Raw genomic sequence first — 13,961 nt, 5'->3', positions numbered from 1 at the left:
CAATTGAAATATTTACAGAAAAAAATATCTAGGCCATATTACGAAGTGAACATGAGATATAACACTAAAATTATGCTAAATATATACAACAACAGTAGCAGGCTGCTGTGGAACTTATGATGCATATTGATACGTAGCTATCTGACCCATTCAACAAATATAATATTTTAAAAAATGGGTCCCGTTCAGCAACAAACATTTTGGCAAAACATTTTTCAAGACATGGGTTAGAGGTTTTGGAACAGGCTGATTTTTGGTGAGGTGATCTCTACGGTGAGGAGATCATCCTCACCAAAAATCAGCCCATTCCAAAACTTCTAGCCCCAGTTTACAAGTTGAAAAATCGTGGACCGTCCATTTTTTGTAAACCATTTTTGATGGGGTTAGAAGTTTTGGTATGGGCTGATTTTTGGTGATGATGATCTCCTCACCGTAGAGATCATCCTCACCAAAATCAGCCCATTCCAAAACCTCTAACCCATGTTTTGAAAAATGTTTTGCCAAAATGTTTGTTGCTGAACATTTCCCTTAAAAAATATAATTTATACAAATTAACTGGTCAACGAATTGATTATTGAAGAATGCACGCATAATGTTGGCTGCTGTTGAACATCAGGTGCATGCATATTCGTAGCAATCATACCCACTCTACAAATAAAATTTCTTTTTAAATATAATTGTAAAATATATAAATGTGAGGCAAGCTGTTGGATTAATATAAAGACGGGACTAATGGAACGAGGTGAGCTTAGATCCACCAAGTAATAAAATATATATGAGAGATTTATCGGGCAGACCTAACTGTTGCATTTTATTAAAAAAATCCCTGGGAGTTCTCAGAACTCCATAGAAACCTAATCTTTTGAAGTTTGTTATCCACCAAACATAACTTTATCAAGTTTGTCACCCAGTAAATCTTGTTTTAACATACCTTGGAGTGGATTATAACCGTCTCAATTTGTAACATTCAAAAACATAATAAGATGACACGGGATTATAAAAGATGAAGTTTTAAGGAACTTTAATAAAAATTTTATCAAAAAAGAAGGTTAATTTTAAGTTTGAATTTGGGAGTTCAATAACCATCATTTTCAACACTTACCATCAAGTTCAAAATGTTTTAATTTTTTTTTTTTTTTGAACGTTTTCTTTTTAATCTGAGTTTTTTAATGAAATTTAAAAGGTTGTGGTATTGGATTGCTAATTTGATAATTCATGTGGGCCCAAAGACTCTTAGTAAATCTTACTAAGTTAGTCATGCTAGTCCAATTAGTAGAGTAAGGTTTGTTTAGGTAACAAACTTGGTAAAGTAGGAGAGATTTTTAATAAAACTATAACAGATAAGTTTGCCCAATAAATCTCTCTCAATGTATGTGCATAGGTAGCGTTCTTTTGACAAAATCTTAGACAACATTCTAGACAAAGTATTTTGTCATAAATGGACTAAAAATTCTGGAATATACAGAATTTTTGTGAGGATGATCTCTATGGTGAGAAAATCATCTTCACAAAAAATCAATTAATTCTAAAATTTATAACCCTACTTTATAAATTAAAAAATCGTGAACCATCATTTTTTTTACTGCTAGTTTGTAACTACTTTTCATGAGGTTAGAAGTTTTAAAATTAGCTGATCTTTTGTGAAAATGATCTACTTACTATAGAGACCATCATCACAAAAATCAGTCCATTCCAAAAAAATTTAATCATATAAGACAAAAGTTTGTCTAGAATATTATATAGGATTTTGTCAAAATAATCCGATCTTTTATATATATATAGAGTCGGTCATAGTTACTTCTTATTTTTACTTCCTGATTTTACACCCTTGTCCTACCTTTCATTGCATGAAATCCATGGTCTAAAATAATATGATGACGTGGATGCTATATAGCAGATATATATAGAGTCGGTCATCGCTACCTATCATTTTCTTCCTGATTTTACACCCCCTTGTCCTACCTTTCAATGCATGAAATCCATGGTCTAAAATAATATGATCACGTGGATGTTATATAGCAAATATATATAGAGTCGGTCATAACTACTTCTCATTTTCTTCCTGATTTTACACCCGTGTCCTACCTTTCAATGCATGAAGTCTAAAAAAATATGATGACGTGGATGCTATATAGCAGCTTGCTTTTTTACACGGCGTGAATGGAACCTAAGCTTTACCCTACACTTTAACAAACGCGTTTTGTCCTACATGGGTTCGACATTTTGGAATGGTCTGATTTTTGGTGAGGATGATCTCCTATTTTTGGTGAGGATGATCTCTATGGTGAGGAGATCATCCTCACCAAAAATCAGCCCATTCCAAAACTTCTAACCCCATAAAAAATGGTTTACAAAAAATGGACGGTCCACAATTTTTCAACTTCTAAACATGGGGCTAAAAATTTCGGAATGGGCTGATTTTTTGTGAGGATGATCTTCTAATCATAGAGATCATCCTCACTAAAAATCAGCCCATTCCAAAACTTCTAACCCATACAGGACAAAACACGTTTGTTAAAGTGTAGGTTAAAGCTTAGGGTGTTGAACATTTCCCATATATATATATATATATGGGTCCCGTTCAGCAACAAACATTTTGGCAAAACATTTTTCAAAACATGGGTTAGAGGTTTTGGAATGGACTGATTTTTGGTGAGGATGATCTCTACGGTAAGGAGATCATCATCACCAAAAATCAGCCCATTCCAAAACTTCTAGCCCATGTTTACAAGTTGAAAGATCGTGGACCATCCATTTTTTGTAAATCATTTTTGATGGGGTTAGAAGTTTTAGAATTGGCTGATTTTTGATGATGTGGTGATGATGATCTCCTCACCGTAGAGATCATCCTCACCAAAAATCAGCCCATTCCAAAACCTCTAACCCATATTTTGAAAAATGTTTTGCCAAAATGTTTGTTGTTGAACATTTCCCTATATATATATAATAAATCCCTATCATGTCATGCTGTCCCCTTACATTTTTTAGATTTGAAAAAACTTGGGCCCTAGATGTGGTGATCATAAAGAGTTGGATTTAGTTTTAGCCAAAACAATAATATATATTAATTCGTCATCAAAATAATGGATATTATTTATTTAAAAATAAATAAATAAATCGTTTGGAATTCAATTACTTGTGCAACTAGGTCCTTAAGTTCTCCTACCTCAAAATATCAAACATCAACAACATCCATCCTCCAAAAGAACTAATTTTTTTTTTTTTTTTGATTATGATATGCAAATCATTCTTAAGAAACTTGATTTGTTGTATGACCTAAACGCCACAGGCCTATAGGTGGCTTCATGTTATTGGACTAAATAATTTTTCCGATCAATGAAAACTTTTCTTATTATGATCACTTATTAAAGAATATATATATTTTAATTTTACACTTAAAGGTTTATGAAGAGTAGGGCACTTAAAATTACATAATTAAATTTTTTTTTTTTAACAAAGCATCAATTGGTTGATGTTTAACACTACACCAAATTTTTGCAACTTTGATGATGTGTCAAATATGAGCATCTGAATTGTTCATTTGGGAGGGGGGGAGGAATCATGCTTCCATGTAAAATCCTTTTTAGTAGGTGCCAAGCCGAGCCCTGTAAGAACAAGTTATATAACTGTCATGTCATCATTATCTTATACTATTGATTTTACTCATTGAATGCTAGGATAAGGGTGTAGAATTAGGGAGTGAAAATGGGAAGTAGCTATATATCTACTCATATATGGATAGGGGAATGCTAATGTCCAAGACCTCAAGAGACGTTAGCATTGTCCAATATTTCTTTATTTTTAATAATACCCCTCCTTATTGTATCTTTTTGAGAGAAAGATAAGGATGTATTAGTCTTTTACACAATAAATGCTTGTTTATATAATAAATATTATGAGCATTTAAGTATTTTGAATTAAATATTTTTTTTGTACTAAATGCTTTGGTAATTAATGCTAATATAATAAATGCATTTATTAATGGTATAATAAATGTATTATTATATAAAAGACTTGTAGATACCTCAATTTGAACGGGCCCTCACTTGAAAGGGCCTAAAAATAGTGATTTTCCGATAAATTTGACCAACGGGGCCTCGAAGGCCCGAAGTATTAAAATGTGACATTTTAGCCAAAATCCAAGCCTCTAACACCTCTCAATGGGTTAGTAGATCCACTAAAGAGCTCGACATGCTCTGCTCTACTCGAAATATCAATTTTCTGACAAAATAGGCCAACGGGCCTTTAAGGCCCAAAACATTAAACGATGACAGTTTTGATTAAATCGATACCCCCAAGACCACCCAATGGTCTAAGGGACCCACCAGAAGGGATATGACCCATCCCACACGTAATCAACATCACCGCTCCGCCTCTATATTCGAGGAACCAAACGATCGATGAAACTCTTTAAACGGACCCAAAAAGTTCGATTTACCAACACGTGGCATTTTAATCAAATCAATGATTTCAAAAATTTCAAAAAAAAAAATTAAAAAAATAAAAATGTGAGACTTGGGATACCTACCCCTCATCTACCTCCCGCCGTTTCACCTCGAGATCCGCAAACATGCTAAGCCCCTTCGAGGCCCACAAACCTTCATTCATTTCCTAAAAATAATTTTTAACCTTACCCTCAACCCAAAATCAATTCCACACCACCAGACCCTAAAGTGAACTCACCCTCAAAAATCCAACCCACAAACAAACCTTATCCAAACCCGAAATAACCCATAACCCTCATAAATCCAAGCCCAATACACTAAAAACCCACTAACTATTACCCATATCCAACTCATTACCTAACCCATAACTTTAACCTATTACCCATTACCCACATCAACCAATCAACCCTCAACATCAAAAGATGACACATGTCCATCACCACACTATTCACACTCCCGCATCTAATCACTCATCCCCATTACCATGTCTAAACAAACATTCATCTAACCCATATCACCTCTCTCCAAATCACCTCAACCCATATCCTACCTTAACCTATCCTATCCCCATTCTCTAACATCATCAACCACCCACACCTCAACCCATACCCTAACCCATCACCATTCTCTAACATCATCAACCACCCACATCACCACCCATATCCCCTACATATCATCCCATCACTTTCCCTTAAAACACTCCAACAAAATCACCTCAACCCATACTTCCCTCATCATCAACCAACTAACCCACACCCTTCTCTCTAATCAAACAACCACCATCAACCAATCAACTAATTTCATCACCTCATCCTCTAATCACATATGCCACATGGCATCATCCCCTCTCTCCTTCTAAAATCCAATTTAACAACCTCTTACACAACCCATTCTCCTAAATCTACACACCCCACCTCATCAACCAACCTAACACTCCTTCTCTAAACAACCCTCTTACACCCCCACTCCCCCCCATCAACTATCACTCATTTCATCCCACCAAATACTCTATCCAAATGGATTTGGGTAGGATCCAACCCATTTGGATCTAAACTTCACCCATTTTCACTAATTACACATTTACCCTTCATTCCATTTTAAATTTCACACCTTTCACTTCAAATACTCATGCCATTCTCTATTCTCTCAACTCTTCATCCCATTATACCCCCAAACTTCTCCCAAACATCTATAAATACCTCCCCTCTCATCCCAAAAATGGTTACCAAGTACTACCAAGTTTCACCAAGTTTTATACACAAAAAAAATTTAAAGCTCTCCTCATCTCTCCTCAAATCTCATACTAATCTTCTACAAAAACAAAATGGTACATTCTCCCATATGCCATTAAGGACCTAAGAAGCATAGAAGAAGAAGAAGAAAGAAAGAAAAAAAAAGTGATCTTGAAGATAAAAGGTGGGTTTGTAGTATACCCCCCCTCTCTCTCTATCCTCTCCTCCTCCCTCTTCTAAAATCCCTTCCTTTCCTTTTTTATTTTATTTTAAAATGAATGGCCTTTAAGGCTTAGATTTACAAGGATAATCTCCATCAATGAGATGATCCTATGATCGAGCCAAAAATAAATCTCATCTAGGGTACAAATGTACCCACGTGGCACCTTTTTTTATTATTTATTTTCAATCAAAATGACCGAGTTACGTAGAGGTTACCGCCACTTGGCGGGGAGAAAAGGGTGCCTAACCCCTTTCCTTTTCTCCAACCGAACCGCTTACCCAAATCTCTAGGTTCGATCAACCCTTATCCATTGTGAGTCACTAACGCCAAAAAATGTCACTTTTTGCAAAAATGTACATCGGATGACCATTCACACCCACTTACAATTTGAATGGTGGCGACTCCAAATTTTCGTAGATGTGGCCGTCGTAATGACGAAAACCACCTATCTACAAGACTAACATGCCCTTGTCTTTTTTGCTAAAAGACAAAACGATGAGGGTATTGTTAGAAAAGAAAAGTATTGGATAATGTTAACGTCTCCATAAAGCCTTGATGTTAGCATCTCCCCCCCCCCCCCGCCACCACAACACATATATATATATATATATAATATATATATATATATATATATATATATATATATATATATAACTAAAAAGTTTTGGATTGAGGTGATTTTTTGTGAGGATGATTTCTGTGATTAAGATATCATCATCACAAAAAGTTAGCCTAATATGAAACTTCTAACCTCATAAAAATGGCTTGTAAACTATTGGGATTGGGTTGATTTTTAGTGAAGATGAACTCCTCACCATAGAGATCATCATCACAAAAAATCAGCACAATCCAAAACTTTTACGTCATATAGGATAAATTCTAGCTCCTTAACGTTGGTTGTTGAACGCTATATAGATAACATTTGGCAACTAACGTTAAAGATCCAATGCCTTTTTCTTATATGGGTTAGAAGTTTCGAAATGGGTTGATGTTTTGTCATAATGATCTTTGTGACGAGGAGATCATCCTTATAAAAAATCGGCTCAATCTGAAACTTCTAACCCCATAAAAAGTGATTTAGAATTGTGAATTTTCAAATTTTTATCGTTAATTGTAAATCACTTTTGATGGGGTTAGAAGTTTTAGATCTTAATTTTTTTTTTTCTTCTTCAGGATGATCACTTTATCATATAGGTCATCCTCATAAAAAAAAATTCAGCAAAATCTGAAACTTGTAAGTCATATAGGACAAATTTTAACTCCCAATGTTGGCTCTTTATATATATTGGTAGCATTCAACAACCAATGTTAGGGAGCCAACACCTTTGTACAATATGACTTGAAAGTTTTAGATTGGCTTGATATTTTGTGAGGATGATCTCGTCATCATAGAGATCATCCTCACAAAAAATTAGTCAAATCTTAAATTTCTAACCTTGTCAAAAGTGGTTTACAAAATAATAATAAAAAATCGACGATCTATAATTCTAAACCATTTTTTAGGGGGTTAGAAGTTTTAGATTGGCTATTTTTTGTGTGGGTGTTCTCCTCACCATAGAGATTATCAATTCAGTCCAATCCAAACGTTAAGTCATAAAACAAAGGCGAATGAAAACTTATATATATATATATATATATATATATATATATATATATATATATATATATATATATATAATTTAATGCAAGGTGGGCTTATGTCTCTTCAAAGTTTTTATGGCAGGACCCTCTCTTAACTAGTCAAATGCATTCCTTGAATTAATGATTATTATATATAAAATTTAATGTACGGTGGGCTTATGTCCTTCTAGTCTTCAAAGTTTTAGGAAAACGCTAAAGTATTTATTGTAATTCTCACAAGTTTGACGTGGGATGTGCACATAATCATATAAATGTGTTTCCTGACGAGTGATATGAGTAAAAATCATCTATGGTTATGTATATATGTCCACGTTGGAATTGTGAGAATCACAATAAATCTTGTGCTCCAGCACGACTCAAGTTTTTATGGCTGGATCCCATCCTAGCTAGTTAAACTTATTCTTTGAATTAATGACATTGTCTCTATTAACAGCAAAACTTGCTCAGGCCACCTTAGGATCGTTCAAGAATGAGCGGGATATGTATAGTCCGTGCGTGGATCATCTCTTTTGGATAGTAATCATCTTTTTACATACGTTGGATAATTATTTTAATGATTTAAATATTTCTTTATTAAATAAATGTACCATTTTGTGACGGAAGATAAATATAATTTGAAAAATGCTGAAGTAACATTAAAATTGACATCAATTTACACATTGTTGATGTGGATGTATGTACGAATCATAGACACTTGTCATCTAGATACAAGTAAAAACCATCTATGGCTATGTGTGCACTTCCACATCAGGAATGTGAGAATCCAAGTCAATTTTAATGTTACTCCGGCACAACTCATAATTTTTTGAAGGAAAATACTGGAATGACACAAACGGAGACACAGAGGTGACGCGCACATAACTGTTGATGCTTTTTACTCATATCTCGCGGAAAAGCATCTACGGTAATGTGTACGACACCCCATCACCCCAGCATGACTCTTTTTTTTAATATAAATATATATATTAATAAATATTATAAACCAAGTTAAACTGGTTTATCTTGTTCGAGACAAGTAGACTTGACAGAATCAACTTGGCATCGATGGGGACAAGATGAAATATCGTGTTTTAAAATCATACAACTTTACCTTAACAAGTCTCATCAATACTATTTGTTTTTTGTTAGACTGGAATTACTTAATTGGTGATGTCGATATATCAAGATGATGATGTCGTGATGACCAATATTCACTCCTATAAATTGAAGAATGACCCTCTCATTTTGTATAGCTTAATTTTGTAGAGAGAGAGATTTCTTGCATATAGAGAATGAGTTCACCCTTGATTTGTTCTCCCATTTCTCCTGAGAATAAGAAAGAGGAGGTGATCCGTCTATCTGCAAATTATCATCCTTCTATATGGGGTGATCACTTCCTCTTGTCATCCACAGACAATAACATGGTGAGCATGCATGGTTCTCATCACCCGCCAAGATCAGTTTAAATATTCTTTTGTTTTTTTTTAATTTCTTACTCTAATCATCATAATTGTAGTTAAAAGGGTTAACAGTATACCACAAGTAGTCATTTGGTAGAATAATTTTTTTTTTTCTTCCCTTCTTGTTATTGACATATGCAGATATCCAATACACAGACTATACAACGAATTGAAGTGCTGAAAGAAGAGGTGAAGAAGCTTTTACAAGTTGCTGCCGAAAATCCCCTCGAACAAATGAACTTGATCAACACTATCCAACATCTCGGTGTGGCATATCACTTTGAAAAGGAGATCGAAGAGGCAATACAAATTATATATAATGCCCACACTAATCACCTTTATGATGATGATGATGATGATGATCTCTATACCATTGCGCTTCGTTTTTTTCTGCTACGGTTACAAGGGTATAATGTGTCTTCAGGTAAGCGTTATAGAGCTTAAAATACAATGCAGTACAGTGCATGAGATACACTGAATCCTCATTGATCAGTGTATCGAGTCACCAATAATAGTTGAATTAACCTTGTTGGGCGTCGGGAAACTTCTGTGGGGTTGTTGGGGCGTGCAACCACATGGATTAGTCCGTATATATAATAATTACAGGTTTTAAGAAGAAAAATATATATATAAAGGAAGAAAAACCATCATCCCCACTTTCAATACATGAAATCCAATGACATGTGGCGCCATGCTATTGGCTTATCAGCTTACCACATAAATTCCTTAACAGCAAATTCGTATTCCCCTTCGTCTCGGTATTTCACTCTATTAATTTACGAGAGTTGCTATTGCACCACAATTTTTACTAATACTCCCCAATTTCTTAATTATTTATCACACCCCAATTAATGAATCATGTTTTTAAATGGTCGAGATCGATCCTAACCCGTTATTTATTTCTTTCTTGCTTAGCTGGAAAAAAATTAAAAAAGAGTGGGGATTGTTGGATGAAACGATGCTCTTATGGATGGATTACCTAAGTTTGTATTTGTTGCCTATGCTCGGAGTTCTCTATGATGAGGAGATCATCCTCACAACAAATCTGTCCAGCCCGAAACTTCTAATCCAATCAGAAAAGGTGTACAAAAAAATTAACAATCCATAGTTCTTCAACTTGTAAACTGAAGTTTTAGAATATGCTGATTTTTTAGTGAGGATGATCTCCTCACCATAGAGATTATCCTCACAAAAAATCAGTCCATTTCGAAACTTCTAACCCATATAGGATGAAACATGACAACCATTTAATTGGCTCTTGATCCTCATCCATGTTTATAATACGCTTATTAAAGAAAAGAAAAAATATTTGTATTAAGGCTGCAACTTGTGTGGGGTGACCCGAGCTGCCTAGTTATGTAGAACATGAGCTGAGAGCCTATGTTAGAACAACTAAACCCGGCGTTAATTTGGGTTTAAGAAACCCAGTTCAATCCGAACCCTAGGCAGTATAATATATAAATATTTTGTATTAATTACATATTTTTAAACTATGGTTTTTTTTTTTTTTTTTAATTATTTCTTGTTTAAGATATAAAACTTTTTTAACTAATCAAAACAAAATTTGGCTTGTTCAACAAGCGCAACCCATTCAACAAATTCAATCTGAGTTTACAAGCTCAAGCTCAGGTTGAGTTTAGGTTAATGAGGTCAAGCTTAATGCTTGCTTGCGTTCATTAACTCGATTTCGGGTTTGCCACTGGAGTTGAGCCTAGGTCTACCTTCCAACATGCATCCCTAATTTGTATTCATTTTATTTGTGCCTTGGTCAAGTTCATTTTGAGGGCATAGAAAAATATTGATAGATAGCATGGAAACTGGGTGATGAAACAGATGTGTTTTTGAAGTTCAAGGAAGTCGAAGGCGGCTTCAAACAGGACTTAGTTAACGATGCAAGAGGCATGCTATATCTATATGAAGCTGCATATCTTAGTGTACAAGGAGAAGAAATACTGGATGAAGCCCTCATTTTCACTACTACACACCTAAAGACCATGATAACTCACCTAAGCTCTCCTCTTAAGGAGGAAGTCGAACATGCGCTATATTTACCATTTCACAGAGGTATGCCAAGACTAAAGGCGAGGCAAATATCTCTATCTATGAAGAAGAAACAACAAGGAATGATTCATTGCTAGAACTTGCAAAGTTGGATTTCAATCTATTACAATCTTTGCATCAGAGAGAGCTGAAGGATGTCTCAAGGTAATTAAATTCCATTAATTATTAGTCACCTTAGACTATCTCATAGAGAAGGATCATTAGAAAAATGTTTGGTAAATGATCTATCAAAGAGGCCTTGGATGATTTCTCAACATTAATTTTCGGGTGAAAAATACATAAAAGAATAAAACTTTTGATCAAATTATGTAATCGGATATGATTTTAATACGAGTCGTGATAATCTGACTACCCCACGTGGCATACTCAATCGACTACCTGATGTGACAAGTTTGGAACCATAGATCCATGCTCCTAGGGATACACGTTCCCTCGAGACAATTTTTTATGGGGAAGTGCAGCCGTGTATCTTGAGGAGTGCAGATCTACGATTCCTGAACTTGTCACGTCAAGGTAGTTGATTGAGTTTGTCACGTGAGGTAGTCAGATTATCACGATTCTTAAATTATTGAACTATATATTTTGTGAAAAACAAAAACTGTATGAAGCTGAATTCACTATAAGATTTTTTTTTTTTTAACACAGAAGGGGAATTCCCAAAAGGTGGAGAAAATTGTAAAAATTCCCTAAACAATAGACTATTCATCTTAATTTCAAAAACAGTAAATTAGCATTTTCAGAGCAAGAATATTTTGGTTTAAGTGTGATTTTTTTTTTTTTTTTTTTTAATTTTATAAAAAATAAATATTTTTTTTGGGTTTTTTTTCATGTAGATGGTTAAAAATAAAATTCCTCTTTATAAAACAGTAAATTTATTTCCCTCTTTAGCCAAAATGTTTTAATTATGAAAATCGTACTGTACCCTTTTTGGAATAAACATGAATAGTCTATTGTTTTGAGAATTTTTCAATTTACAGTGCATGTTTTTGTAGAATAGTCTAAATTATATATAAGTATTTTAAAATCATATCCAATACCTAAAAACTTTCATATATTTGGGTAAAACAGCTAATTTTCGGTGAGTAATGTTTGGGGTTCGTTGATATTTGCTTCATAGGTGGTGGAATGATGTCGACTTTAAATCGAAGCTACCTTTTGCTAGAGATAGATTGGTGGAGTGCTACTTTTGGATTCTGGGGGTTTATTTTGAGCCTCAATACTCCATTGGTAGGAGGTTTATGACCAAAATAATCTCAATCACATCTGTGATAGATGATATTTATGATGTATATGGTACAGTGGAAGAACTTCAATTATTTACAGACGCAATAGAAAGGTTTGTAGTTGGGTGATAATTAATTAGTTATTTTGTTTTTGTGTGATGCTTCAATCATTCTTAAATAACAAATTGTTCAAATTATCTAGGTGGGATGCTGCGGCCAAATAAGCTACCAGAATACATGAATGTGTGTTATCTAGCATTATTGGATGTCACCAAAGAACTTGAAGAAGCGATGATGAAGGAAGAAAGATTGTACTGGCGTGTACTATGCAAAGGAAGCGGTATGGGTATATATATTCTATTCCTACTTCCTCGTAACTTTCCATGATATTATAACTATAGCTAATGAAGTCATATTGCTTTGATTTTGTCAATAACAGATGAAAAGGTTGGTTAGAGCCTATTTTGCTGAAGCCAAATGGTTTAGTTCAGGTTACATGCCCACGTTCGACGAGTATCTGAGTGTTGCTACAATGACTGCTGGGTACCCTATGCTTTCCATCCAATCCTTAATTTTCATGGGAGAAGTCGCGACAAAGGAAGCATTTGATTGGGCGACCGGTGTCCCAAAGATTGTTAGGTCTTCTGCTCTAATTGCTCGATTCCTTGATGATGTCCGAACTGATGAGGTCTGACATACAAGGATAGACAAGAATTTAATTTCATTTTGTTTGCATGCATTCGATTCTCGTTTTGATCACATATGAACATTAATTTTAGAACAAACACCTTGAGTTACATGTGCCCTTATTATCAAACCTTCATGTGTTGCTAAAAATTTATAGGTTGAGCAAGCTAGAGGCGCAGCTGCTTCGAGTGTTCTGTGCTACATGAAGGACTATGGTGTTTCGGAGAAAGAGGCGTGTGAGGAGATAAGAAAATTTGTTACAATTGCATGGAAAGACATAAACCAAGAATCCCTTGAACAAAATCCATTTCCTCTACCTATCCTTAAGCCAATTCTCAACTTTGCCCGAATGATAGAAATCTTGTACCGACATGAGGATGGATATAATGATTCAACTAGAAGAACCAAAGATAACATTACCTCGCTGCTCGTTGATCCTATTAACATTTGAAGGAATAAATTGGATTTGTAACTACACTCGTTAGTAGTGTTTTTCTGGGAGGGGCCCATTAAAAAAATAAAAATAAAATTGTTTCTATCCATGTTTGATTCCAAACAAGAACATTTACTTGTAGAATTTCTATTATTATATGAAGTCTTTGACACTACAGGAAAATTTATATATAGAGACGAGATTTAGCGATTGCCAAATGATTGTTGTCTGTGTAGAGGACTATAGCGACGGATCGAAAAAGGGACCGTCAGTGTAGAGTTAATTCTCCCATTTTTTCCTCGTTTTCTATTTCCTTAAAGCAAACGAGTTTTTTCCCTCAATTTCTATTTTCTTTTGACCAAACGAAAATCAAATAATCAAGTTAAGCATTTTTACACAAAATCAATCTTGTATTTCTCTTGATCTCCTCTTCTGGAGTGCTAGTTCATCATTTGAAATGGAATCTAAGGTTGAGAGTCAATCCAAAACCTCACAACTCCCTCACGTAGATTGTTCGAGCAATCACTCTCTCGAATCAAAACCTCACAACTCCCTCACCCAGATTGATTGAGCAAGT

General features: G+C 34.6%; 1 pseudogene across 1 annotated transcript; it reads left to right on the top strand.

The window, feature by feature from the left end:
* Nucleotides 1–8,777: 8,777 nt before the first annotated feature.
* Nucleotides 8,778–13,477, top strand: LOC147391602 ((-)-germacrene D synthase-like; annotated as a pseudogene). Its single transcript, XR_015182940.1, has 7 exons — nucleotides 8,778–8,944; nucleotides 9,122–9,404; nucleotides 10,814–11,185; nucleotides 12,159–12,377; nucleotides 12,467–12,604; nucleotides 12,704–12,952; nucleotides 13,109–13,477. The product of XR_015182940.1 is annotated as a (-)-germacrene D synthase-like (transcript).
* Nucleotides 13,478–13,961: the final 484 nt, after the last annotated feature.

Source organism: Akebia trifoliata, chromosome 11 (genome assembly GCF_017979445.1).
Source record: "Akebia trifoliata isolate Shusen 1 chromosome 11, ASM1797944v1, whole genome shotgun sequence".
NCBI classification, from domain to species: domain Eukaryota; kingdom Viridiplantae; phylum Streptophyta; class Magnoliopsida; order Ranunculales; family Lardizabalaceae; genus Akebia; species Akebia trifoliata.
This window is presented reverse-complemented; position numbering and strand designations above follow the sequence as displayed.